At 44.4% G+C, this 23,382-nt stretch overlaps 1 protein-coding gene across 4 annotated transcripts in view; it reads left to right on the plus strand.

The window, feature by feature from the left end:
• Window positions 1-23,382, plus strand: part of FAM110B (family with sequence similarity 110 member B) — a 134,859-nt gene that overhangs the window by 76,757 nt on the left and 34,720 nt on the right. The window lies entirely within an intron of this gene.

The raw sequence follows: 23,382 nt of genomic DNA on the forward strand, positions 1-23,382 counted from the left end.
CTGGTATCTGGAAGTGCATGGATTCGAAAACAGTATCTAAAAAATGAACGTTTTTACACTCCAGTGCGAAGTACACTGTCTGTGCTTGGGGAGTGAGGTGGTGTTTTCTGGCAGCCCTAATGCTGTAGGGCCACCAGCAAATGCCTGGGAGCTTGGGGCACAGAGATGTTTGCAGGATGGCCTCCCTAGGGAGGTCCCATCAGGAGGGCAGAACCTAGATGTCAGCCAGGGGACAGACCGAGAGGGTGGGGCAGGTGTTGGAGGACAGTCAGCAGACGTGGGAATGTGTGTGTCCATAAAGGACATTGCTGGGTGCTTTGTCCCACGTCCACACCACCGGATTCCTTCCTGATGGTGAGCCTGGAGACATCCTTTAGCCAGACCCATCTTCCCATGAAGGAGCTGAGGAAGTGGATGAGCAGTGGTCAAGGTCCAGATGGCTCCTCCCCTTTGACAGAGGGGCTGAGAGCTCAGTGTCACCAAATGAGGAAGTTGAGAATGTTTAGGAAATTGACAGACAGCTCTCCAGTTAACTCATGTGTGCAAGGACCTGACACGTGGTAAAGAGCAGCCCTTGTGAGGTCACCAAGTCTTAGCCTCGGCGCCCATGTTCCCGAGTGACCACATGCTTTGGTTTGATTGACAGCTATCCTCGAGCCTCTCTTCCAGCATCCATATGTAACGTACCATTACCTGGATAGCACACCATGCATTTTATAGCTGTTTATCATTCCATCATGCAGAACTTTGTTGGGTGGATGGTGTTGGTCTCCTGGAATCTTAGCATCTAACTTAGGCTGACAAACAAGAATCAGCCTCTGCCAGGTGGAATTCTGCAATCTGTGGAAAGAGGGATTAAAGAAAAAGCCAACAACACGTATCAGTGAGACACACTGAAATCCATCAATCTTATCACCATGTTCCCTTATCACAGATATAAGAAGTTCTGATATGAAAGCCTTGGGCTCCTCTTGGCTGGAGGGAACTCAGCATCTCCCATCCCCAGCCCCCAGCTTGTAGAATTGCACCTCCGCACAGGTGGGTTTAATGGGGGTCGTCTCCAACAGGGCCTGTCTTCCCCACTCTGCTCGTTCTAGGAGCCCACCCATCTCGATTTGCCCACAAGTGAGAGGTTTTCTGGAACATGTGACTTTCAAGTGCTAAAAGCAGGACAAGTCCCCAGCAATCAGGGCCCTCTTGTTCCCTCTCAGGATTCCCTGTGCCCCTCCTCCCACCCAGCTGGCTCCTGACAGCAGGTGAATTGGCAGCCCTAGTGGCCAGGAAAGAACTGCAAGGTTGAATAGACATGAGTGTAACCTCAGCTCTGCTGCGTACTAACCCTGCCATTGGACTTCACCTCTAAGCCTCAGTCTCCCACATGCCAAGTAAGAATACGAACACGCTCCTAGGGATTTGGGGAAGGTCACATGACACAGCCACAGGAAGTGCCGGGGAGAGGGTAGGCCTGGAGAAGCGGGGGGGCCCCTCCTTCCTCCCTCCTGGACCAGATAGTGAGTTGCCTTCACAGGCATAATCGTCTTGAGCTTTGTCAATATTATTATTTGGCCAGGCCCTGCATCAGGAAGATTAGACAGGATTCGGCCCTGTCAATCATTAACGCAGTGTCGCCTGGGTTATGTAGACTCTAAATCTGGGCTCCTATGTCTGATTCTCAAGTAATGCCAGGTCTCTGTGTGCTGGTTACTTTAAATTGTTTTTATACCAGTTTCCCCTAAAGAAGATAGAAACAAACAAAAAAGCGCTCTAAAGATTGTTGTGAGAAGCATAGTTTTTGTCTTATTATCCAAATGTTTTCAATTGTTTTAGGCTATTTTCACATTTAAAGTTCTTTAAAACTTGTTCTTTTGTGAGTTTATAAATGACAGATAAGTCGCCTTATAAAGAATATGTATTATTATTGTCATCAACATTTTTCACCACTCCTCGATACGTGTATTGAAGGTTATTATGTTTTAAAAGTACAAGATGGGTCTTTTTAAAAAAGTGATCCCTTCTTTTAGGAAACTAAAAAAGCAAATGCAGGCATAAAATGACCTTGTAATGTGCTTTGAATCAAACTTGTGAGTTTTTTCAACCTAGAACCTCAGTCCTCCTATGTAATGTACATGTAAGTCACCTTTCAAGGGACCCACAGCTACCAACCTCTGTGCATTATTCAGGTCATTGCAGTTTCAGGAAGTAAGTTACAATGTTTCCCTTGTTTTTAGTTGCTCATTATCTTAATCAAACTGAAATAATTGATAAAGTCAGTTTCTCCTGGAAAGTTGCCGTTTTCAGAACTTCTCTGGGATGGAGTTTTGTTCTTTTATAGTGTGAGCGCTGGGGACTTGAGATTGCTGGGAGCAAAAGCAGACTTGAAGTTTTGTTTGTGTGTTAAATGGTCCTGACCAAGAATACCTGCTAGCTTGCCACAAACACCTTTTCTCCATCTCAGTGTTTCCTGAAGCTGGTCCTCCACAGCGAGGGATCTGTTTCCCCTCCATGACTCATCTACCTTTCACGCCAGCATCTCTGACTTGTGCCTTTTCCCACATCAGTTCTTTGCCAAGCGAGTGACTCAGAGCACAGGTTCCACCAGAACCATCGGGTGGCTCCTCAAAGCCGGCTCGGCTGACCTTGAGCAGGTCTCCTGGGGCCGGGGAGAGCAGGCCACTGCCGAGACCCCCTGACTGGGCTCGCTGCCTTTTAAAAAAGAAGAGGGAGAGGAGGGGGCATCCTTGGGAAAAAGCAGCTGGGATTTCAGTTGTTTTATTCCCCTTGTTCACAAAGATCCTATAAGCTTCTGGAAGGATAGATATAAGGATATTTCCCTCTCTAAAATAAATACCCCTCCCCACGGGACTTCCCTGGTGGTCCGGTGATTAAGACTTCGCCTTCCAATGCAGGGGGTACAGGTTCGATCCCTGTTTGGGGAGCTAAGATCCCACAAGGCTTGGGGCCAAAAAAAAGCAAAAGAAAAAACAGAAGCAATGTTGTAACAAACTCAATAAAGACTTTTAAAATGGTCCACATCAGAAAATCTTCCAAAAAAAAATTTAAAAAATAAAATAAAATAAATACCCCTGTATGCAGATTCTATTTGTGAGGATTTAACACACATTTATTATGAAGTTCAAGAAGCCACTGTTGATTACAATTTAAATTACTAAATTACCGTTTAAGTCATTTGGCATATTTAAAATGCTGTTTTTTGAAATCAAATGAAAGACAAATTCTGTAGGTTGCTGTGTGTGCATAGTTTGTTGTTGTTCATTATCAATGGCTGTTACACTTTAAGTCAGTTCACTGTCAATGGAGGCATTGCTTTTCTACAAAGACCAGCAGAAAAGTTAAAGCCGTCGTCTGTGGAAGGCCTGCTCTGGGACCCCAATGCTGGAAGCGTCACGTGCCTGCAGAGAAGGTGTAGAGTCTTCATGGTGTAGACAGGGGTACAAGAATCAAAGAGGTTAACCTCATATAAAGGGCAACCATGTGACCAGACACACACTGGGTGTAGAACCCAGGTCCACTTCTTCTATCAGACCCCAGACCTTTCACACCAGTTGGTTTCTTTATAGTGACGGGGTCATAAATGGAACAGGAAAGTTGGTTGAGGGCCCCATAAGAGCATGCCTGTTAGAGAGAGAGGAGGACACCTGCCGAGGGATTAGACCTTCACATTCATTCTCCAGCCTGCTCCGTGTCTGCTGCCTCCCTGCAGATTGAGAAAGCGTTTATGCGTTCTGAATACTCAGCGAAGTTCAGAAACGTGGAGTGTCCTCTCCACGCTGGTCCACGCACGAGAGCCCAGTGCTGTGGTCTCAGTGTGTGTGTGTCCCCCAGATTCATACGTTGAACTCCTGGTGGCCAATGGGGAGGTAATTAGGAGATGGGGCCTCTGGTAGGTGCTGAAGTCCTGAGGGTGGCGCCCTCATGAATGGGAGGGATTAGTGCCCTTTAACAGAAGAGGCTCCGGGGAGATGCCTTACCCCTTCCGCCACGTGAGGATGGGGCAGGGAGTCTGCAGCCCAGAGGGGAGCCTTCACCAGAACACGACCGTGCCGGCACCGTGATCTTGGACGTCCAGCCTCCAAAACTGTGGAAAATAAACGTCTGTTGTTCATAAGCCACCTAGTCTGTGGCATTTTGTTATAGCAGCCTGAACATAACAAAGACCCCCTAGGATAAAAGTATGTTAAATATTCAGTTCTGTTATTTTGTTACATACCTGTGTTCATAGATATAACAGAAACCTGAGAATCCTCCTAATCTGTGTTTCTTCTTTGGGAAATTCCCCCTGTTTAGCTGAGGAGGAGAAGCCACTTTCTCTGCCCCTGGTCTTTGGGTGGTGTTTGGACATGCTTCACGGAGCACTGGTCCATCGGTGACCAGAAATAATCATCTCTTGCCGTTACTTGAGTCTAGTGGGTCTGATTCTCTGTAGGACACACTTAAAGCTGAGCTCGGCATCATCCTTGGTCAAAGAGAGGCAGCTTTGACCAGGACGGCCAGCGGAAGGACGTTCCTCTGGACGCCCCGTGGTGTGACTCCTGGTGCTTTACCCCACGTGCCTGTATAGGCGCCATGCTTTGCGGACCCTCCATGTGCCCCGTGCATCGGCACTGTCATCTCTTTGTCAGCAGACAGCTCCATTCCTGACTTCGCCATCTGTTCGCGAGCCTGCCTTAGCCTTTGCTCTCAGACCAGTCCTCTTGGTAAGCAGAAAAGTCTTTTGCAGGCACTGTTTCCATCTTGTTACTTCCCTGCTCCAAAATCCTGTTTCCTCCCAGTTACCTATGGATCAGATTTAAATTCCAGAGCCTGGCAGTTAAAGCCACCTCTCAACTGGGATCCCTACCCTCATCAAGTATCAGTATCCGTATCCAGGGACTTCCCTGGTGGTCCAGTGGTTAGGACTCCGAGCTTCCACTGCAGGGGGCACGGGTTCCATCCCTGGTTGGGGAACTAAGATCCCACATGCCGTGCAGCACACCCCCCCGCCAAAATTAAACCCCCAAACAAACAAAAAAAACCCCAAAAAACACAAATATCCAGGTCTCTCCTCCTGTTTTTCACATACCTGTCTCATCAGAGTGTATGAGCTTTTCCTTGCCTGGAATTCCTTATCAATTCCTGTCTCCCAGAGGCTGGGAGTTCCTTTGAGGCCTATTTCAAAAGTTACTTTTTCCTTTTAAAACAAAAGTCTTGGGGAACTAAGATCCCGCAAGCTATGCTGTGTGGCCAAAAAAGTCTTTTGAGCAAAATCCCAAGAATTTTTACCTTTCATTCCTTCAAATTTTTTCACAATTCAATACATACTAGGTACATTTATAAGTAGTCTTGAAATTATTTTTTGCTTTAAGCGTTTATGTGATTCTCAAGTTACATGGTAAGTTGATGTAAAATTTTTCCCTTCATGCAAAGACTGCTCAGGCTCTCAGTTGTCTGAGAGAATGAATAAACAAGCGGCACCACGCAAGCCACACCGGGCGTCCACACGGCGCACCGGGAGAAGGTGGGCTGGAGTTGAAATCCGAGAGGAAACTGCGGAGCATTTTGCCGCATTAGCAGAGTTCTGAGGACTGATTAGCTTCCTGGAGAGGGATGAAGCTATTTATCAACCTGGGAAGCCCTCCACAAAAATAACAATTTTATTCAGCAACCCAGACTGGAAAGCTGTTGTCAGTTCTTAAATGTCCATAATCGAGTGACATCTGAATAGACACGTACTAACACAATCAAGACGAAAGTAACAGCATCTCCTCCGGAAGGTGAAACAGACCCACTGACAGCACGAAGCACAAGTAGAAACTCGGTCAAAATCCCCCTCAGTTGGGGGGCTCAGTTCAGATTTCCTCTCCTGTGTGGAGACTCTTCTTATCCCTAAATCTGCGTTTATTCAGAATTTACAGATTCCTGTACTCGTGGTCCCTTCGGGCTGTGCGTGCAGTCAGGTCCTCTTTTCATTCTCTGAGGCCATAAAGGGCGCTAATTAGTCTGGTTTGTGTTACGGGAAGTTGCTGCGCCTGTTTCTAGTAGATTATAAGCGATGTGAGGGTAGGAATTATGTTTTAACTCTGTGTCTTTAGAATCCAGCACAGAATCTAACATGCTAGAGGCCTGAGAACAGTCTGTGGGCTTTAACGGGACTGAAGGACGTCCTGTACGCGAAAAGGACAGTTGTGGGTTTCACGTCTGCTGTCATACAAGTGTGACAGCAGCGTCTGCGGTTACAGGACGTGGCCACGCGGGGGTTCAGAGGGCCAGCAGTCCAGGACCTGTCTCCATTATGGAGAGTGCTGCATTCTGCTTTTGTGGAGCTGTTTATTCCTCGCTGCATTCCTTGAGCGCCACCGGTTTGCACACGCGGCATTGGTGTCCATCAGCGGTGTACTGGGCTCACTTCACAGCTGGACGTTCAGCTCCTCTGAGTGGCCTCCAGGAGGGCCAGCCAGAGTCAGGTGCCTCATTCGGAGCCTTGGAGAGCACCTCTGTCTTACTCTTAACACCCTTTGGTGACTAAGCATTCAAATAAGAGATGCTCAGTACCATTAAGAAAAACTATATAAGCCTGTGACTTTAAATCTCCCATTAAGAACCAGGAAATTAAGAAGACATTTTATGCCAGATCTGCAGCATTTTAGGGTTTCTCATTGCACTTTATTAGTGACACTTGACATTATGTGTGTTTGCAGTGTATCTCATTAATCTTAAATACAACGACTATGTTTCAAAGCACTTTTTGATAATTAGACATTCGTATCCAATCGATCTCTTATTTTTAAGACTATTGAAACCCGGTTTTGAAGTGCTATGTGAAGTGTTCTTAAATTTTAAACTAATACGTAGCCACTTTATTGGCACTTAGCCTCATACATAAGTAGGACGGCTGTGTGCTTCTGAGGATATGTCGTAGAGCGCTACTTCTGTTTTCAACTTGTGCACTATTGCCGTGATGTGTGAAATACGTTACAAACCGCCTCCTTTAGTTCCCAGTCTCCTCCCAGGTCAATACCAGAGGGTGATGCTCTACAGTGCGTTTCGGGGCTTGTGCATTTGCCAGTGAAGACACTGGCGTGGTAACGGACGGAAGGCTCCAGAGGGTAAGGATGCACGTGATGTGGCACAAGTAGGAGGTTGTGGAGCTGGGGCTTTGCCTGGCATTTACTGGGCACTTCTCAGGGGCCAGGTGTGGTGCTAAGTCCTTTATGTGCATCACCTCCAGTAGTTCTCACAGTGGGTAGCTGTTGAACAAAGCAGGTAATCACGGGGTGAGATTCGAGCCCTTGTCTGTCTGGCTGCAGATCCATCCTTACCCACCTTGCCAAAGTGCGTCGAGTGTGATGGTTTGGTGTGCCCGGTGTTTCTCAGACTTCGGAGGAAAATGTTTTGTCTTTTTGTTTTTTGGTTTCTTTTTCCTATTTAGAAACTGTATTCTTTGGACAGCTTAGATTTACTGAAGGTTTCTCGGAACCACAGGAATTGCTGCAGGTGCCAACCAAAGGTTCCCCTTCCAGCGGGTTTATCACATGGTGGCCCCGGAGAGACCAGTGCTGTCCGTCACCTCTGTCCTCATCTGGGGGCCGTGATGGTCCTCGTCACCGGGGACTCAGGTCACGGGCTTCGCTCCCAGCCCTCTGATTTGGGGCTACCGATCAGCAGTAGCGATTAGCTTTTTGATTACACACTTACACGTTTCACAAAGTGCTTTCACTTCAGCAGCCTTGAGGGCTGGGGGAACTGCAATCTCAGCTCGGCAGATGAGGCAGCAGGTGTCTGGGAGACGGTGACTTTTCAAAGTTGTGTGGTTCACACAGGAAGAGCCAGGATACAAGCCCTTCTGTCTCCTGCTACATCCCGGCTCCGAAAGGAGACCTCTGCTGGGGCCGGCACCTCATGGGCCAATCTGTAGAACGAATGACTTCACCTTCATCGATAATTTTCCAGCTCTGTCCCCTCAAGTACTAGGGACTTCAAGGCTGAGGGGCGTTGAGATTTGAGGCTCTGCTCCAGCCCAGGCCCTCTGCGTCTGCCTGTTTTACACATTGATGTCCCAATGAGCTCGACTTGAGGCGAAGCTTCTGCAGCTGAAACACGCTCCAAAGACAGCTGAACCCCAAGGTTCTTACCACACTCGGGCCCAGTGCCAGTTTTTTTTTAAATCAATGAAATTAATATAAACATGAGTAAACTGTCCATGGGAAAATATTATTTGGCTTACAAAATTTGTTTGCAGCTTTCCAAAAATGTATCTGTTGGATGAGGCCAAGAGACGCCCCTCAAAGGAAAAACTCCCTCCTGCGCAGCTCAGTACGGGACACCTCGTTCAAACCCAAGTCCCTCCTTCCCTGGAGCTCCGCTGCCCTCCTTGCCCTCTTGGATCTGCTGTGCACACTCCAAAGAGCACCAGCCAGATTTAAAGCATCAGGCTGCTCCCTGCTCACTGGCTCCCATCACTTTCAAGGTCAAGTTCAGGGCCCCTCACTTGGATACAAGATTCCCTGAGACGGTCTGTCCACCTCTCCTGCTCTGTCTTCCTCCCTCACAGGGTTTCCCCCAGGATGGGGAAGGGACCCACGGCCCCTGTGAATGCCAGGCTCTCTCTGCCCTTGGCCTTGGGCTTGTGCCGTCCCTGCTCCTGACAGCCTCAGGAGCCTGCTCCAGGCATCCTTTCTTCCGGGATGGCTTACTGTCTTCCTTGAGCCTGTGACTTAGCCTCGCCCGCCCCTTGCAGGTGGTTTCATGGCCCCTCGTGTGCCTTCGTTCTGCACTGAAACAGACCCTTTCCATTCAAATGGAGTCTCTTCTCTCTGGTCTGTGATCTCAACGACAGCACAGATTGCAGTCATTTTTGTATCCCTCATGGTCAGAGTAGCACCTGGCTCCTAGGAGCAGCCCAGTGACTGTTTGCCAAAATGAAATTAAATGAAAAAGTAAATTGTATTATGGTATCTGTTTGAAGCAATGCACAGAATATAAAATATGTAATTGCTTTACACCTGGTATAGTATGCTAGGATTACAGATGTCATAATTAATTGTAAACAATAATCACAACTTTCAGTTTTTCCATTAAAACTCATTTTACTACATGCATACATATATTCAGTGAGTCTGTATGAAACACTGAATTTCCTCACCTCCCCAGTCACTCCATAGCTGTCTTCGTTATTTTACTGACTTGCTGAATTCCCAGTATCTTCAGGGCCCAAATGATGTTTTCAAGTCATATGTCTAGTTTAGAACTCCTACAATAAAATGACATTTCCAGACAGAATGCTCCATCCTTCACAGTTAAGTGCTGAATTCAATGAAATATTCCTCTTTCTTTCCATAATGTGTTGTGTTCTCTTCATTCTTGGAAGAGATTTGAGGAGGGATTGTGTATGTTTCTTTTTATGGGATACTATGAATATGAACACTTGGTTTCATAAACCAATTTCTATTTCTCCCATTTCCCAAACTTTGGAAACATTTATGATTCTCGGTTGATTGCGTGCCCTAGAATTTGTGTGGAAGTTTTGAAAACACTGAACGCCAGTGCAGAGTTAGGCCCTCATCCTCGGAGTGAGAGGATGGGGTGGTGCAAGAGGGGAAGTGATATTTTGTCCAAAAACCATCAAGGACAGACTTTTCGGCCTTCACGCTTGCTTTTCTATCAGAGGGCTCACAAGGTGAAACCCAGGCACATCCACTTGCTACCTTGTAAATTTGATCCCTTGTAAATCTGCGACATTTTCCCTTGTTACAACAGTTTTATCTTCTCATGGGCATAAATACTGTCTTTGACAGGAGCAGAGCCTGGTGCCATGAATATTCCTTTAGCAGCGGTGAAAACTCTGCAATAAAGCTTTGAGGTTTTAGGATGACAATCAAATGGTCCAACAAAGGGCAGGGACAAGCTGAAATAAAACCTTCACAGACGAGTGGTTTTATTTCACAGCAACTCCGTGGTCTCGATGCTGCCCATCATAGGCCGGCTCCCTTCATTGGCCCCGTGAAGCTGTGAACTTCACTGGGCAAGGATCATAAAGTATTTTGTCACTTGAAGGCCATCAGTGGCTAAGCTGTAATTTCTTCAGTTCTGAGAACATGAGCGATCTCTCTCAACCTTATCCTTTGCGTTGGGGAATCTATTTAGTTGTTTAATGCTTAGATTTGACTGCTACTTCCCTCAGCTGTGGTGCTCAAAACGTGGTGCCTTACACTCACAGTAATTTAGTTCTGTGATTTGATTTACTTGTGGGTGCCTTAGTTTTATGGTTTTTGCTTTCCACGAAAAAGACGTAATAGAATCTGAACTCAAAACCATGACCTCCTACTACTCAAAGTACATTTCTTTCCCTGGTCATTTTTTTTGTTGTTATCAACACCCGTGGTTTCACTTTGCAATTATTCAATTTGGTGTGATAAATAGATTACGACCCAAATAAGGACCAAAATAATGATGACAATTTGAAAAGACACTCACTTGGAGCAACACCGTAAACATCCTAACATTGTAATGATACGACAGAGAATTTGAGAAGTAGATGTAATATGGGGGCATTGATGATAAATTTTACTTCTAAGCTAAAGTTATTAATTTTCAAAGTTCGTATGGCCCTTCTTTATTTTCAGATCGGGAGATCATCGTTTAGGAAAAAAAAAAAGCATTTCATAGAAGTAAAATACCATTGAAACTAATTTTTACTTTAAAAACGTATTTTTGTCATTATGGCATCTTTTAGAAAATTTTGTTCTTTGTTGCACCTGAAGTATGATTCTGTTCTCCCCAAATGTGTCACCCGTTAGCAAGATTCAGTTCCAGTTAAGTAGTTTTGTTAAAAATAAAGGCTAAGGTCTGTGCACACTCTGAAAGAATGTCAGTCAGTGTTTTCCTCTCATCCTTTATAAAGATTGACTTGAGTTTTTCTCCACATGGCCTCGCAAAGGACACTGCCTGATTTTTAATATTAACAGTACTAATAACTTGAACAGTAATAGTTACAGCAGCTGACATTTATTGGATGCATGCTATGCACTCCGCCCCCTTTTAAGCATTTACCTGGATTTTCTCACTTGATCCTCTCAGCATGGTCCAGATCCTTGTACCTGGAGGAAACTGAGGCACACAAGTCCCGTCCCCATGGGACTGCTCTCCACTTGGGTCCATGACTGCAGGTCTGGCCGGGCCCTTGTCCCCCTAATAAATGCTGCCCTTTGGTGGACCACAGGTCTCTGTAGAGGGTCAGAGCAATGCCCCTCTAGAGGTGAACTCTGTAAGACAATAGAGAAGGGCCTTTTCACACTCACCTCTCCAGCCAGAATTGCCAGTGAAGCAAAACAGAATGGGAGCATTTCCTTCCAGCAGCATCCCTGGTGGAGACGCCCTAGTTCAGGGATTGGTGACCGTCAGCGTCCGGTCACGAGCATCGCTGCACCTGTTTGCAGCTGGGGTGCAAGCCTGCCCTCGTCCATGCTTTCTGCTCACTCCTTCTCGTGACCCCTTGGCCATTGGTCACGACTCAGTTGTCCAGCTGGTGTTCGTGAGCCCCTGCTAGACAGCGGCCACCGTGCGCTCCCATCTACTTGAAGGCTGTTGTGAAGGTCCCGCATTTCAGCTCAGCCCGTCTTGTCTCTGGGGACACAGCGTCAGGACTGGATAAGCGGGGTGCTGTAACTCACAGCAGGAAGCAGAGGGAAATCTGTGGGTGACTTTGTCACCCTCGGGGCCCCCATCAGAGCACACATCCCAGGTCGTCCACACACTGGAGAAGAGGAAAAATTGAAGCCTAGGCAACTTCTGAGCATGAATGCCGTGTGCACGCTCATAAAAATAGAAATTCTACCAAAAATCACCATGGATGATGACCCTGAAAAGCAAAAATGCAGATCTCTCTTCTCCCCTTGTGGTCGTTGTGTTTTAGGGAATGCGTGAAATGATCTCTCCCTGGTGAAGCAGTCTGTTACCATGGAAACGCACTTACTAGTCTCTAAGCCCTTCCGGGTAGTTCCAGGAACATTAACTCTCTACTAGTATTTAAAAAAAAAAAAAAGTATCTAAGATTAATATCTGGCTTTTGAATAGTTATAATGATTGAAAGGAAAGCATTCATTTCAAATTACTAATAGACTCTTCTCATCTGAGAAGTATTACATTTGACGTTATTAATAATCATACTTCACATAAGCAGAGAAACGCCTGCTAGGACACGGCATGTTCTCTTGCTGCTAATTGAGCCTTCCTTCTCCATGTCATCGCTTTGGGCTTGGCTTTAGATTGATCTGGGGAACATAATTTTATTTAATCATACTTTGCTGTTTATGTACTATTTCTGTCTTTTTAATCTCAACTTCCTTACGGAGACGTGCCCACCGTCCCTACCCGGACAGGATGAATAATTGTTCACTGTTCCTCCTGGACAGTAGATTTTGTGTGCAGTGTCTATATTCCTGCTAATTTCTTAGTTTAAACTGGGAGTAACATCTAAAGGAATGTACGGAAATATTCAAGGTTATATAGTAGTTAACTGTGATATACTTAAATATTTAAATGTAGTTTTTAAAATGAATACTTAATAAGTTTAAAAATGAAACACAGGTAATTTTCAGTGTTTAAATATATTTTTGAAACTCTGAGAAAAGTATGTATTTTTTATAACATTTCTTAATGTGTGTTTTTTTTTTCTATCATGTAGTATATGGTGTTACATGGAGGTGGGCCTAATGAAGGCTGTATGTTTTACATGCTTATTTTCATTTAAACACTTTTTGTTGATTTCTGTCCGCCCCTCCATTCTCTTTCCTGTTACCTAATTTCTAAGCATTCAGAATACCGCCCTTTTGTTCAGTGTCCAAGTTGCATTTTGTGAATTTGTCCAGGCTTTCTGCATCCGCAAGTGCTCTGGCAATGCTGTCTGGCTAAACTTCTCCCTGCCGCAATCTCTGTTCTTTGTCCCTTTTTTCCCTCTTGTATCTTAGATTCTAGGAAAATCTTTTGGAATTCAGGGAGTATAAACTCTCTTCTCCTGGTCTGTGTAATACCCATCGCATACACGTTCGCAGACTGCAAATACTGAAATGGCACTTATTACACTTCATCTGGCTCTTCCTCCATAACGTTGAAAATAGTCATTAGTTCAATTTGGGGGGCTTGTCGTTTAGTCCCATAAGGTTATTATTCCCTTTGAAGGGGGGTAGACTCCTTCACAGAGGGCAACCTGCAGGTGTTATGTGTTGATTCTGTTCTCAGTTGAGTACATTTCACATACTGTATTCGTTTCCTAGGGCTGCCTTAATGTGGTACCACAAGCTGAGTGGCTCCAACAGTAGAAATGTATCGCCTCACAGTTTAGGAGGCTAGAAGTCTAGGTCAAGGTGCCAGGTTTCATTCCTTGTTCCATGCCTCTCGCCTGGCTTCTATGGTCTGCTGCAATTCTTGGTGTTCCTTGGCTTGTGGAAGCATCACCCTGATCTCTGCCTTCATCTTCACATGGTGCTCTCCCTATGTGTGTGTCTGTGTCCAAATTTCCCCTTTATATAAGGACACCAGTCATATTGGATTAGGAGCCCTCCCACCTCTGTATCATCTTAACTTAACCAATTACATCTGCACAACCCTGTTTCCAAGTAAGGTCACATGTGGAGGTCCTGGGGTTGAGGACTTCAATATAGGAATTTTAGAGGGACACAATTCCACCCACAGCACCTATCGTTACAATAAAACTTGTTTTATATCTTAAGTCTGTTCAGCAATTTTACAACAATCAGATCTTGTGTTTGGATCACAATACAAATCAAACACAGTTGGTGTGGATGCTGTTAGTAAGCGGAGTCCCGAGCATTCATGCCTTGGCCAGCTCCACTGGGTACTCTGTTTGTTCATGACCTTGGTGGGTCCATTTATTCTTAATCATACCAGCTTAACCTCATTTAAAGAGTAAATTAATTGTGTCTGAACTTGCGCCAGCAATTGTTACTCCCCAATGGCAATGAAATCTCTAAACATCTTTCTGACCTTTTCAACAAATGATAATTTCATTTTAATCCCAAAATAGCCTTGACTATAATGAGTATTTAGTTAGAATTAACCACAGGATATCATAATTAAGAGCTGTATTGATTTCCAGTCTAGGTAAACTGACTTCCTCCAAAATCTAATATTTTTCATGTTTCAAGAGTTAATTTCTCGATGGTGCATTACTGCACTGTAATTTAATCGTGGTGTATGTACATCACCAGCCAGCAAGACGGCCAGGTTCTACATGGCGAATGGCAGCTGGCCACTCACCATCATTTGTACCTCTTGGTACCTGTTTCCTTGATCCTGCAGGTCTGTGCCCACCAGCCAGGAGGCAGTAGTAACTGTCTTAGTTTGAGTCCTAGGCCACGTGCTTTTTTTATTCCCCAGGGGAGACACTAAAGCCGAAAGCTGGAGTTACAGCGTTTGCTTACTTGTATTTATTCTGTTTAAATGGTGCTCAGGCCCTGTATCTAAAACTTGAAAGGAAAGGAAATCTTCTGTATTAACGCTGCTTGTAGTTATTTCCTCGACCAGCCCATCTTACTTTTCCTTTCTTTCAACAATGCTGACTTATTCACCAACACTTGTCAAGAACATGTTTACATTAAAGCATAGTGAGGATGTTAGCAGAAACAGATTGCAGATAACTTTGCTGCCGCTTCAGTGGAATTCAGAGTGAGGCACCCTGCCTCAGTGACAGGAAGAGGACCTCTGATCGACAGAGCTTGGAAAAGATGACACAGAGCAGCAAAAGGATATTCCCACAAATCAATTCACTTCTGTTTTAGAGCAAAAAAAAATAGGAAATGATCTATCTACAGTGTACTAATTTCTTATTGTGTAATTTGATTGTAATGCTAGAGGTTTACCATTGTTTACATAATTTGATCTTCAATAAAATTATATATTCCTCATGTCTGACTTTTGCTTCAGATTATATCTAAATTAACTAATTAACAATGTTTTTTAAAATGTAGCCAACTCCTTTAAACCTAGAATACATGATTTCAGTTATGGAAAGGTCTTTGGGCAAAGATGACTATAAAGCTAGTTACATTCATTGCCTAAATGAGTTGATTTCCACCAAGGTCCTGGCAGTACAGGTGCCTCGCAGCTCCCTCCTCTGCCTCCGCCCTCAGCTTCTGTTTTCCCTTCCTGCTGCTGTGCCTTAGTCGGTACCCCCAGTACGGGCTCTGCCTTTGTCTGTTCTCATTCCACGTGTGTTTTCAGCTGGGCATCTCAACTTCCCCAAGTCCCCACCTCGCCCTCCTTACCTCCACAAAGTCCACTGCCTTCCCACACGCACTGCTCCTTATACGTTGGTCGTTCCGTGAACCAGGATGGACATTGACCACTCAGGCTAGGAACTTCAAAACTATTAAAGAGCTTCAAGAAGAGAGTAACATGATCAGACTTGTGCTTTAGAAAAGTCAGTCATCCTGGGAGAAAACATTATTGTCATATCATTGGCACGTATTAGGCAGTGGGTACTAGCAGTTCTGTACAGAAAAAGAAGTCTGTCTTTTCTTTGCCTTTCCTGCGAGATGAGAGCTTCCTCGAATGGGTAACCATGCACGTTGCAGCCGAGAGCTGTAACCAGCTGTAGAACTAGGTGCTCTGGTATGGGGACGAGGAGGGGCTTGTTTCAAAGACTTTGGCCATTTTCATAAAATCGCTTTGGGCTGCATGTTACCTAAGGTCGGAGAACAAGTTCTGGAGCTGGATACACCTGGGTTTCATCATAGCTGTACTACCTGATGGGTGGTTATTTTTCAGAATGTTTCGTGTTTCCTAGATTCAGATGTCTTTTTCAACTCTGAATGTTCATGCAAACCTTAGGAACTTGATTGCTGCTCCAGCTTAAACAAATAGGAAATACTCTGTTGTAGCCCGTGGAGTTGGAAGAAAACCGTCTGGTGCATTTGAATTCTGCCCCATCATTTCTCTTTGCTTTATGGGGTTCCAGTCTGCGTCCATTTCCGTTACACGTTTTAGCTGAATAAAACCAGTTGCTTAAAGCCACTGTCCAAATTTCAGTTACTGCAGTATATTAGCTTTAGTTGCATGAAGTACAAACCTCATAGCTAGTTCTTCAGCCCATAAATCACTAAGTAAACAGCAGGTGTGCATCTTGACCGATGACCGGTCACATCACCTTATTCAGAATCTGACAGTGATGGGTCACTGCGCAGTTACCAGTCAGTTCACCCAGAGACAGGGAAGCATGGAGTTGTGTTTCCTCCTTGTCGCAAGGTGATAACTTGTGACCTTTTATAAACATGGATACTTAAAAAGGGAACTTCCATCAACCAAGGTGGAAATGCAGCAGAGCAGTGAAAGTGATGATGCTGGAAGTGAGATTCCCATCAGACGTCTGTAGAGGCCGTGCTGACTGTGGGGAGGTCGACACCGCTGTCATCCCAGAGGCTCTAGAGATGCAGACCGAAGCCGAGTGAAGAGAAGCGAGGAAAGTGATTGTGACAACGAGAACAAAGACATCCCAGAGCAAATGACACCATTAAAAACTTCACTTTAAAGGAATTCTCAGAGATATTCCGACTTTGAAAGCACGAAGTACTAAATGTTGGACGCGGATCCAAACTTAGGAGAGTGACGGTTCTTGGGAGCACAGAGAAGATGCTCGCCCTGTTCACAGGCTGTGGGATGAAATGAGGAAGGCAAACATGGAGCATTCAAACTGCTCTTAAGAAGCTCCTACGAAGAAACAACAAATCCCCAATGTGTTTATGTTGGCAAATCAAATGTTTTAAGTTACAGTGTTCCTTTCCCTGTGCATTTATAACCAACAGTAAAAGAGTCTTAAAGTTTTGACAAAAAAATTGGTAAAGCACACAGAGCCATCATTTTTTGCTATTGATTGTTGAGTACACATTGCCCGGTTTCAGTGTATTTGGTTCTTTTGACAGTCCTAACCTTTTAAAGCGAGGGACCATCTGTAGTGAAAAATAGTCAAACAAATCCTGTTGCTATTTGGAATGTCTGTCACTGAAAAATTTTTTTCACACATCCATTTTAATATTGTCAACTATTTTTGCAAGTATTTGCAAGTATTTTCCTAGCCTTTTGAAGGCAATTCATATCGTCATAGATGCCTTAGTGATTATAGAACTTTTCTGACTTTCTATTATTTGTTACTTTTAATTATCAAAGAGTCCAGAAGTTAATATTGAGAGACTTGTATTTTCGTGGTGCTTTTAGTGAAATATTTTTGTACTATAAAAGTTTTTGTTTGTTTGTTTTCATTGTAAAAGAAGGCCCCGCTGGTATGCTCCGTAGGCAGACTGCCAAGTCGCTGGATTACACATGGCGAGTCATACTGACAGTTCCAGAATGATCGCTAGATTTACCGTTCATATCTGCCGTCTCTTCCGGGGTGAGAGATGCAGTCTTGTTTGCTCGTTAAATCAACAAGCTGTCTGTGGGGCTTCGTTGTGTGTTTTGGGGTATGCGGGCAGAATGTTTTGACTTTAAAAACGCCTAAAATAATTAAAACTGTCTTGTATCATTCAACCTTGTAAAGAATACCTAGAATTTAAAGCCTCCAAATTGTTTACTTTGGGGAGATGTTAGTATAATGAATAATAATAAGAGCCTCTGGGTTGTTTGAATGCGTCAGATCCTGTGCTGTGGTCTGTACAAGAGAAAGGGGCCTTGATTACAGTTTTGGAGAAGGTCCCCAGTGCCACCAGCATGCCCAAGACGTTGTGCTGGTCCCTGTGGGGCTGCATGCCGACAGCGTGCTGGGTCACAGACGGTCATGAAAAGCCTTGGGTGGGGAAGGTTTGCGCATTTAAAGATTGCAGCACTATTTACAATAGCCAGGACATGGAAGCAGCCTAAGTGTCCATCAACAGATGAATGGATAAAGAAGATGTGGCACATATATACAATGGAATATTACTCAGCCATAAAAAGAAATGAAATTGAGTTATTTGTAGTGAGGTGGATGGACCTAGAGTCTGTCATACAGATTGAAGTAAGTCAGAAAGAGAAAAACAAATACCGTATGCTAACACATATATATGGAATCTAAAAAAAAAAAAAAGGTTCTGATGAACTTAGGAGCAGGACAGGAATAAAGACGCAGACGTAGAGAATGGACTTGAGGACACGGGGAGGGGGAAGGGGAAGCTGGGACGAAGTGAGAGAGTGACACGGACATATATACACTACCAAATGTAAAATAGCTAGTGGGAAGCAGCCGCATAGCACAGGGAGATCAGCTCGGTGCTTTGTGACCACCTAGAGGGGTGGGATAGGGAGGGTGGGAGGGAGACGCAAGAGGGAGGGGATATGGGGATATATGTATACGTATAGCTGATTCACTTTGTTATAAAGCAGAAACTAACACAACAGTGTAAAGCAATTATACTCCAATAAAGATGTTAAAAAAAAAAAAAGATTGGTTTAATTGTGTTCAGGGAGCAAAGCTGATTTAAACACAGCTCAGAGTAAATCGGAGGGTGGGAAAACTGGCTTCTGTGCTGCCTTTTCCAACTTGTTGCTAAAGTAACCTCCTCAGTGGCCGTGTGTGGCAAAGGAACTCATTGATTTCATTCTTTTAGGAGTCTGCCCTTCTCATACACCCGAACGTTCATATAGTGTTTTGTGTGATTTATTTTATCATATTCATCAGCTCTATAGAGAAAAAAACAAAAATTTTTACTCCAAAACACTTCCGCCTGAACCCGAGGTGAAGATTCCCACGAGGAGCGGCACGGAGCTGCCGGTGTCAGTGAGGAAAGGCGTCAGAAACGGTGGCTTTGAAGATCCTGCACTAATTCCCAGACTGTGGACGTTGACTTATTTTTTTACTAACGTCCATAAACAAGGGCAATTTCTTTCTTTTTTTAAAAAAAATAAATTTATTTATTTTTGGCTGTGTTGGGTCTTCGTTGCTGCGCGCGGGCTTTCTCTGGTTGCGGCGAGCGGGGGCTACTCTTCCTTGCGGTGCATGGGCTTCTCATTGCAGTGGCTTCTCTTGTTGCAGAGCACGGGCTCTAGGAGCACGGGCTCCAGTAGTTGCGGCGCGTGGGCTCAGTAGTTGTGGCTCGCAGGCTCTAGAGCGCAGGCTCAGTAGTTGTGGCTCACGGGCTTAGTTGCTCCGCGGCATGTAGGATCTTCCTGGACCAGGGCTCGAACCCGTGTCCCCTGCCTTGGCAGGCAGATCCTTAACCACTGCGCTACCAGGGAAGTCCAAGGGCAATTTCAGGAATAGGGAAATGGGGGCTATTCGAACCTGAACCAGCACTGACGCAGGGAGACCTTCAGAGTGGGTGCAGGACCCCAGAAGGCAGCCCTGATGCCACCTCCGGGCAGGCCTTAACTTCAGACTTGATCTGAAAAATTCCAGAAAGCCTCTTCTCTGGCTTGAGTCCCGTGTGAGGCTTTCCGGCACACTCAGGAAAACGGGCGACTTGGAATCGGCTGCTGGTCCTCGTCGGCCTCCTGGACTGCAGTGTCCCCTCCTGGGGACATTGCTGCCCCGGGAAGCCCCACAGATCCCCGGAGCCTGGGTACCCAGGAGGCCTCCAGCTCCAGCCCTGGCCCCGCCTCACCCGCCCCCAACAGCAGCGACTCCCCATCCTCCCTGGTTTGGCTTTTGGTGGGTCATGACTTCTGCCAGGGGCACCTGCCCCTTTTCCCGCTTTGTCACTCTGTGAACCCCAGTGAAAATGCTGAGGAATTCTTCCTCCCCCTTCCCAGGAACTTCATTACTTCCTCACCGGGGTCCAGCCGGAAGTGATTTAGTCTTCCCACCCTGATACCTCCTGTTTCTTGGGTGCCTGTTATGCCCCAAGGCACCTGATACGCAGGACCTCAACCACCCCGTGACCCTATTCAGCTCTGACAGACGCTCCTAGACGTGGGAACAACCCCCGCTTCTGGACGCTGCCAGTAGAGTGGCATTCGGATCGCAGCGCTGTCCTCTTTTATAGCACGCTGCACGTGGCAGGATTGTAGGCTGCCTGCTTCATTTTTATCTTCCCCCCTAGACTGTAAAGTTCTCTGTCTTATCTGTTTACTGTCACTTCCGCCTCCACCCTAAACCTCCAGCCCCGTGATTGGCCCAAAGCCCTCGTTCTATGAATAAAGTTTATCAAAGGACCAGATGAGGGATTGAATGGAAGTCTGAGTCAGTTCCCAAGGAGCCACACGGTCGGAACAGAATCAGCAAGAAAGACTAAAATCCACGTTAACAAAAGTAACCTAATATGTGCAGGAATAATTTTCTGCTATTCAAGTTTGGCCCTGGTGAGAGTCTTGTAAACAGAAATGTTACAGACCCCAGGGCTAAATTTACTTATCGCTCTCCAACAAAGTCACGGTAGCTGTTTCTGTTAAGGGCGCTAAAAAACGCTGATTTCGTTTTCCGCAGTACGAAGCCTGGGTAGGGCCCCTTTTCTCGTTACTGGCCAGGGGGTACATGAGGGCAGTTTGGGGAGGACCGCTTGTCGGTGTCTCGAGCGGCTTTTATACTCCTCCACTGCCACGGTTGAAGGACAGACAGGAAAACGAGGTCAGCGATCCTGGACAGTGGCAAGGTGCCCAGACACTGATGGGGAAGGAATTGAACTTGCTATCTTCTTATTATCCATTGTTTACATTTGGACTGTTTAGAAGTATTTATTCAAGAAACTCTTCCACGCAGGTGATTATATTATCATACCTACTTGTTTGGAGGAGGAAATGTACTTACCAGTCTAATTTGCCCCAAACCAGAAAGTACTACTAAATGCTATGATTAGAAAAAAGAAATTTATCTTTATTTATTTATGAAATGTACTTATGACATTATTATGCACTTTAATTTGTAGAGGACAAAAAAGGAAAGGAACTGGTTAAGACAATTAAAATGTAAATTTCTCCTATGGAGAATCAGTAAAGAAATAAATAATAAATAAATGATCACAGTTGGAAATGTTACCCTGATTTATGTATAATGAAAATGTAATTCAGTTTTAAGTAAAGATAACAGTATTGCAAGTATATTTTACCTGGCAGCATTATTTTTCTCATAATTTCTTTCTTTAGCATAAATCAGAGCCCCTGGACCAAGGATTCTTTTTATTCTGGAAAAATTATATCAAAACTTGATGTGGCCTGTGTCATTGGCCAAGTATTAAACATCCTTTTTTATTTCAAATGCAGACCAACAGAGGGAAGAAAATCAGATTAAAACAAGTGCATTTTTTTTGTTTTTGTGAAAATTTCCACAGAAAGTCAGTTATATAGTAAGCATTTGCATGTGTCCCTTGAACAGTGCTGTAAATTGAGCCAAACACTTTAAGGAATGACACAGAAGGGGAAACACTGGTGGTTACTGTTCCCCAAATCAAAGGTTCCTCTTTAAATAGCTCTGAAAGATGCTATGGGAAAATAGATTCCAAATTATAGTAGGCCAAATAGAAAATCTCTTCTAAATGTTATTTTGGAACTTTACTTTTCTGAAGATAGCTTTATTTCTAATTCTCGAAAATGGATTTGATTGGATATTGTTACTTGATTATAGCAATTTGTAAATTTTAGGTTAGGAAAAATGTTGGACTTTTGAATTATGTGAATTTATTAATCTTTATAAAAATAATTTTATGTTTATTTTCAATTCTCTGCATCTCTTTTGCAAATAGAAAGCAACATTCTAAATACACACATTGATTTTGTGCCAGACCCAACCCCCATCTACCTGTAAATTTAAAAAATAATTCTGTGCTCAGAAAATGGCCCTCTCAATATAATGCCATGAAAATACACTCTTCACTCCTAAACTGTCCCTCCAGTGCCTAATTGACTTATATTTAATGCAGATTTTTAAAATTTGAACTTAAGTAGATTAGAGGAAGGAATTGTGAAGGGGTTGGGAGACTTCTGGACACAAGAGTAATGACAAGACAGTTCATAACTAATGGTCTGGTTCCGTGAGAAGTACCAGAAATCTGGAAAAGCGGACACCTACAGACAGTGTTTACATGTACCGTAGTCATGTGATAGCCGTGAATGATCAATAAACAGGTGTAGAAGTGTATAAACTACTTCTAAAAGATCCCATCACAAATGCTTCTTTAAGCAAACTCTTTAGACCCTTAAATAAACATGTGGTGAGTCAGTAGAAGGGCTTCCCTTTTCTGTGTCCTCACAGGTGTGCACAGGCCCCTCATTCCCTGACTCCAGGAGCTACTGGAGGGCCTAACACTGCATCCTCCCAGCCATTCACTGAGGCCAGGTTTGTCCCTGACCTTGTGCTCTGCACTTTCTGTGTCTTATCTAACTAAGAAACAAATTCACCCATGGATATCCGGATAGCCATAGCTCGGATTACACTTACAGCAAAAGGCCATGGGTAAAAAAAATATAACTCTGTTTTGGGTTGTTTTTAGTACAATTTACAATTATAACAATATTAAAGTTTTTTGGTTTTTTTTTAAACATCTTTATTGGAGTATAATTGCTTTACAATGGTGTGTTAGTTCCTGCTTTATAACACAGTGAATCAGTTATACATATACATATGTTCCCATATCTCTTCCCTCTTGCATCTCCCTCCCTCCCACCCTCCCTGTCCCACCCCTCTAGGTGGTCACAAAGCACCGAGCTGATCTCCCTGTGCTATGCGGCTGCTTCCCACTAGCTATCTATTTTACATTTGGTAGTGTATATATGTCCATGCCACTCACTCACCCTGTCACATCTCACCCCTCCCCCTCCCCGTGTCCTCAAGTCCATTCTCTAGTAGGTCTGTGTCTTTATTCCCGTCTTGCCACTAGGTTCTTCATGACTTTTTTGTAGTGAGGTGGATGGAGTTAGAGTCTGTCATACAGAGTGAAGTAAGTCAGAAAGAGAAAAACAAATACAGTATGCTAACACATATATATGGAATCTAAGGAAACAATATTAAAGTTTAAAATTAGTATCTTCCCATCAGTAGCTTACTTAGTCATTTTTACAAGTAAGTTCTAATTCACTTTTGCTTGAAAAATGATGACTGTCACCTTGTGTAAGCTAGACTTCCTAAGTCTGAGTGCCCCAGTCTGTGCTTGAACATTTGTTTGTATCGCTCATAAGGACCCCCATGCATCCGGCAGCTACACCTCACTGCTGGGACTGCCTGATCCAGCCTGGTTCTAGATGAGTGCTGACTCCCATCAAGCCTGGAAACAATTTCTAGCAACGTGTTCCCAGGAACATCCCGAGAGGAAATATCATCTGGCTTTATGGCTTTAAGGGATCTTTTAAAGTTTCCTGCAAAAGAAGAAAACAAATCTCTGACTGAGAGTGATTCGTTGGTAAAGCAGGGTCCTCTGGGTACAGATCTTTGACGGCGTTTCATAGGTATCTATATCCACAATTGCTCTGGAC

The sequence above is a fragment of the Eubalaena glacialis genome, chromosome 17 (genome assembly GCF_028564815.1).
Source record: "Eubalaena glacialis isolate mEubGla1 chromosome 17, mEubGla1.1.hap2.+ XY, whole genome shotgun sequence".
Lineage (NCBI taxonomy): Eukaryota > Metazoa > Chordata > Mammalia > Artiodactyla > Balaenidae > Eubalaena > Eubalaena glacialis.